Source organism: Silene latifolia, chromosome 6, assembly GCF_048544455.1.
Source record: "Silene latifolia isolate original U9 population chromosome 6, ASM4854445v1, whole genome shotgun sequence".
NCBI classification, from domain to species: Eukaryota; Viridiplantae; Streptophyta; class Magnoliopsida; order Caryophyllales; family Caryophyllaceae; genus Silene; species Silene latifolia.
In genome coordinates, this window is record NC_133531.1 from 107,858,430 (window position 1) to 107,864,631 (window position 6,202).

Genomic DNA, 6,202 nt, shown 5'->3' on the forward strand with positions numbered 1-6,202 from the left:
TATATGCTAAGGAAGGCCTAGTTAAGGCTCCTCTGGATATGGGGGTGTTACAAAGTGGTATCAGAGCGACGATTTTGGAACCTGTAACAAATAAACTTAATGAACGTAGGGAGTCTAATAAAATGAACCTGGTGTATGTATAATGGGAGCCCCGCTGATGCTAGATTTTGGGTGAGTAGGTGCCCTCATTTCAAAATCTTGGCCCCATTGTACTTAAGCCAGTCACTGGACATGGGAACGTGAAGTCTGTGTGTACGTATGAAATGTGTATGTTGATTGTGTTAGAATTACCTATGGTTGAGTCTTTGTTGGAGTTAATAGGGGCGTGATAGTTGCGTTTGGATTGCGCATAGTGAAGTTTTGGCATAATAAGTGAGCTTGTACGATGATTATGAGAAATGTGACAAGAGTTTATTTAATAGAGTTGCGTGAAAAGTATGGAAGTTTATGCTATGGTATGAATAGTAATCATGTTGGTATTTGCTTCAAGTCGTTAATAACTGTGATCCTATATGAGTTCATAATTTCTACCGTAGCTATAATAATGATAATTAAAGAAGTGTTGAGATATAATACAAGGACTAGTAACTAATGATGTGTGTATACAGTGTTCAATGATTGAAACTTTCCGCTGTGTAATGATTAATTGGTGTAGAGTAATTTTGCTTATACTGAAATTGGAACAGGATAGACCTTAATTTACTATGTAGAGTATGCATTTATAAGATATACGAAAGAATGAATTATCGTCAATTATATGTTTCATGTTGAAGTGAACACGAGTTTGGTAGTAATGTGGTAAGATAAGTTTAAGTAAGGTATGATGACGTGATTATACTTATGAATGACTCGGTAGCAGGTAAACCGAGTTGGGTAATTTGTTGTAGCATAGTATGACATAAGCCTTAATTGTTGAGACGATATGGTATGCTTGAGTAATAATGGTAATACGTGAACGAGTATGAAAACTAGTGGCGAATTCCGAACTTAGTTTGGAATCGACACGCGATATTGTTTTTGCAGGGACCATCTTTTTACTTCGTATTTCTGACCGAGTACTTAACTATACTTGACCGAGTGCGAGTGCTTACTAGACCGAGTAGACCTCACCCGATCTAGTTAGGAAGCTATGACGTCGGGATGTGGAAATTTTCTGCAGATACTCGACGAAATAGCGCCTACTCGATCGAGTAGAGGGCACTCGATCGAGTAGGTTACTGTACAGTGATCCTTACGGGTTTCTTAAAACCCCTAATTCTTCCTACTCTTCTCATTCTTTCTTCTTGATTTCGAAACCTAAGCTCTCAAAACCCTCATAAACTCTCATAACTTGGTAGTGTGGTGACGGATTTGGTTTGTTTCTTCCTATTTGTTTGCATTCTTTTACTTTACTACTTAATCAAGGTATGATTTCTTCCCTATTTACATGTTTTTATGCCTTTAAATTGTTGGGATGATTGTATAATCTGAAATTTCGATTCATATGATCAATTTGTTGCTTTGAATTGCTGAAATATGATTCACATGCTTCCCTTTCATGAATGTTGGTGATTAATTGCTGTACAATAGACTAGAAATCGCAATTTGGGGCCGAAATTTCTAGGGTTACGAAAATAAAAAATTTATTTGGGTTGTTTTAAATTGATTATATGATGGAATTGAGTACTATACATTATATATATCATGTTGAAGGATGAATTTTGATGATTTTCACCTTAAAAGTTGCCTAAAAACTCCGTCTTAAAAGTGCCCCAAATGGAAATTCGTTTTCTATATTTGAAATTTGGTGTTGAATATGAATGTTTAGGTAAGGGATAAACTTCAATATGATGGTAGTGATATTAATTGATGGTGAATATGTCAAAATCGTTACAGTAGTAGAGACCGTCTGACAAGCTTACTTGGGTTGTTTGTTTCCAATATTGAAAGTTGATGATGATATGTTAAAATTTTCTTTCCTATGAGTATATATGAATGTCTGACATGATGTTAAGTAATTATATGAAATAGCGTATTGAGTCAATACATAATATCCGAACTGGTTTGGTAAATGGTGTTATCATGCTAAATCATTCAACTATGGAGATCGTCTGAATTACCATAAACTGAGATTATATATCAAATTGGGAACTTGTTAGTGAATTTGTGTACCTAGCCGAGTATGTAAAATCCAATTGCGTGAAGTATATGCTTTACATGTTTATACAAGTTGTTTAAGTTATGTGCTGAAACAGATGCCGAGACTGAACATAGGGACCCGACAAAGCAAAAGGGGGAGGGTTACACAGCCTGAGATTGGGGAAGGGAGTGAACCCGTGGTACCCGCGGTACCGGAGTACCCTTCGGTTGTGTTTGTAGATTTTAAATAGAGGGAGCGTTTTGTAGCTTTGCAAAAACGCAAAATGAGGCCAACGAGGTGTGTGGATACCACACTTCTGACTGATTTGAGAATAGAGACGGATGTCCATCACATATTTGAGACCTTGGGCTTTACGGGGTTGTACCGGCTGAGGAAACATTCCTACCCTTTTCTTACCTTGGAGTTTATGAGCTCCTTTAGTTATGACCCAGCTGCCCAAACCGTTGAGTTTCGGTTGATGAACACAAGTTTCTTGCTTACTATGGATCTTTTCGCTTCTCACCTTGGGTTGGCCAAGCCTCCCAAGGATTCTATCACTGATATTCCTGCTGAGTGCGGTGTCTGCCACCTAATGCCTTGTTTTACCGGGAAACCAGCTCCCACCTCAAGCAACATGCTGATTAATGATGTTCAGCATGTTACATTGAGGATCTTTCTTCGTTCTCTCTCGAACCTCCTTTATGATAGACCGGATATCAGTAAACTGAACAATCATGAGGTGTTGCTTCTGATGTCTTACTTGAACCCGAAGCGGGCCAGGAAGGTGGTCTTCAATGCTCCTGCCATCGTCTGCGCTAGCCTTGCTTTGATGGCTACTGCCACTTCCCGGTACCTGAGTTGTGGCGCTATCGCCACTCGGTTAGCTGAAAAGCTAACCTCCTTTGAGGCTTCTTCGGAGTATGTGCCTCTGGCTACACCGGTGTAACACCCCGTATTAAATCACTACTGATTAATTTGATTTAATTACAATTAAAACTACTTTTATAATTTCTCAATTATATTAAATTATGTTTATCTCAATTCGTTCTCAATTTAAATTTATTAACACTCTTTTTATAAACGATTTTGTTCATTTTAATTATAATCAAAAACTTGTCTCAAATAAAAAGACGATGACAATCGTTGCCCTATTCAATAATGTTTCTTCACATCACTCCAAACTTTTACATTACTCACTTTGTAGTGTATCAAACATTTGGCTATGTTCAACCTTGCTCCTCTTGTTTTTCCCTGCATGTAGTTTTGTCATCTCCACTATACACATTCACATGCCATCTATAATTCACATGTCTCCTGTAACTTCACATGTATCTCTTCCTATATCTTGTCTTTACCTTTACACTTTCACAATCATCCTGACCAACAACCTTGTAATAATCAGCCTCACCATTTCTTATCTTCATAAGACTACCTAATCCGAGTCAATACCAATTCCGTCACCATCCAACACTCACGCCTATTCATGTAACAAAACATTGACCCGACACCAACCCTCGGCTATCAAACCTCAGCCTTTACCTTCGTTTTGCTCCTCTGTTCTCCTCTGTTTCGGAAACGCAAACTATGGCCTATCGCCATTGTTACCACGACCCACCTTTAACCTGCAACCATAAATCGATACCAATGCTGCATCCCTGCACTGCCACGACCACCATTCGTCACACCATCAGATTTGTTAATCGTACTTGATACTCCCTCTCCTCTCTCGCCTGTCTTCAAACATCACCAGTCATCTCCGTCTTTGCCACCATCAGCCGTGCCCACGCCGTCAACCTCGTTGCCGTCGAAGCACCACCACCGTTGTAAGCCTCCGTTTCCTTTATCTCTTTCTTTCTTTTCGCTCTTTCCTGGTGTTCGTCTTCCCTACTCCTCTCTTACTCTTGTCCTGGTTTTTGGACCACCCCACAGTTGCCGTCGTTGCTGACCTCCTTCACCGACATACCAGCCACCACTATCATCGCCAGTATCATCGTCAGAGCACCATCACAGTAAGTCGGCCTTCCTCGATCTCTTCCTCCTTTTCATTCTTTTGTCTCGACCCTTCTGATCTGTTTCTCCTTATTCTGCCTTCAAACCATCGCCGCCAGTGTAAGCGCTGCTGCCGTCCCTTGCCACCGTCGATGCCGCCGCAGACTTCGCCAAGGACCAGTGAAGAAGTGAGTTCTGATGACCTAAATCCCTAAATCAATTTGGGGACTGCTGAGTTTCATCAATTATACTCGGTGCCCGTTTCTTTTAATGATACGGGTTTGACCCGATTTATTAATTTGACCTTTTTTAATGCAAGGTTTGCTTGACGAGATTCGGACTTGGACTTCTTTGGCCATAATGACGGATTTAAGACGGATTTGTGACTTTATTAATAACGATTAATTTTTATTAAATCGGATTAATAAGCACATTCACTTATTTCACTAACTTCGGTAACCCGACCTTCTTCTATCCCTCCTTAATTTTACAAGACTCGTTATGCTAATGTGAATGAATATGTTTAAATATGAATTCCGTAACTTGTTTATCTACTAAAATCTGATTAGAATCACTAGACCGCTAAATTATTAATAATGGCATGAAATATACATATGCGCTAGTTAATTACTCAATTAGTTGGATTTGTATGTTAAAAATTTCATGATAACAAGTGATTTATCGTCGTGCTATTTTCTCACCTAGAAACATGATTAGGAAATATAATTGAGTAATATCTTAATTGGCTATATTTATTTACGGTCGTGTGATGCATGTTCCGATATGATTACCTTATGATTTTTACACTCACCTTATTTAGTAGTACGCAGTCTATTGAGATGTTAACTTTTATATGAGTACAAACATATTAGCTCTTAACTACTAGCCTAAAAGAATTATACCTTTCCTCTTTAAATACAGTTAAGGCTAGAATTGATAAGTTTAAATTTTATTAAATATTAAAGCTTAATAACAACTCTTTTAAATGTTTGGAAGTTTAAAACATTCGATAACGTTTTCAAAACCAAGATGGTTTACGTGATTTAAACGTTCTCCAATTACAAGGAAAGTTACTTAATAAATAAGAGTCTTAATTCATATCTTCTATAAAAGTTTTACACCTATAGTTGGTAAAAATATTTAAAATGATTTGATAATATTTTCAAATGATTTACATAAAATGTTTATTAAATAACCAATTTTTATTAAAAAGAAGATTGAATAAGCTCTTTAGAAACGAAGCTTAAACTTAAGCTTACTATAGTAAAAATCTAAATACCTTCCTCAAATAACGAATTTAGAAATAATAAATTCCAAATAAGATTTGCCAAATCCTAAAGATTTCAGAAAAGATAAAGCAAGATGAATTTATGTATGTTTACGTTTCTTATTCAAAAGTTTCTAGCACTCTGGGACATGTCCCTTGAATGGAACCGTTGAGACCGAAATATCGATGAACCAGAACCTGGCTATGCCTCTTAAATGGGACCTCTGAGCCATGGAATCTTTCCCCGGTTTACTTGGGTATGCCCCTTGAATGGGACCTCTGAGCCAAGTGCCGTTGTTTTGTCGGTATGTCGGGATGGTCCGCATATCGACGTATCATCGTCTCTATGAGACACTTGTGAGTCTTTCGTGTTACATGTTGGGCGCTACCTTGGTAAGGTTTAGGGATTGACGTGACGGAAGAATGCTTAGAGAGCTTATGCTATACAAGTATGGACAGCACATCCCGAAGCTGCGTGTGGAGGGATTGTCGTTAGGATAGTAGTCGACCAGCTGCTTTTGCCACCGAGGAGTCTGCGTGTTCCAAGAAGTTGTGGAGTGGGTATATGCGCATATATTGACAGGAGCTTGATCAGCTTTACTACCTTTCAGATATCTTGGCAATTATTATTTCACGGTTGCGATCGTGTGCAGACCTTGACGGTTGCGATTGTCTTGGTGCCTCGAAGTGTATGGGACATGTCACTTAAATGGGACCTCTGAGACCATCCATTAGCAGTCTGTTCTTCCCCACAGTTCTGGTTGTTAAACCAAGTCAACTTAGTTGTCCGGTCCTACTGAGCACTAGGGGTGAGATGTAAACCTCCT

General features: G+C 38.6%; 1 long non-coding RNA gene across 1 annotated transcript; it reads left to right on the forward strand.

The window, feature by feature from the left end:
• Positions 1-3,751: 3,751 nt before the first annotated feature.
• LOC141658895 (uncharacterized) lies at positions 3,752-4,579 on the forward strand. The gene is made up of 4 exons (XR_012549510.1): positions 3,752-3,942; positions 4,049-4,128; positions 4,228-4,296; positions 4,428-4,579. It is a non-coding gene; the product is annotated as an uncharacterized LOC141658895 (long non-coding RNA).
• The last annotated feature ends 1,623 nt before the right edge of the window (positions 4,580-6,202 follow it).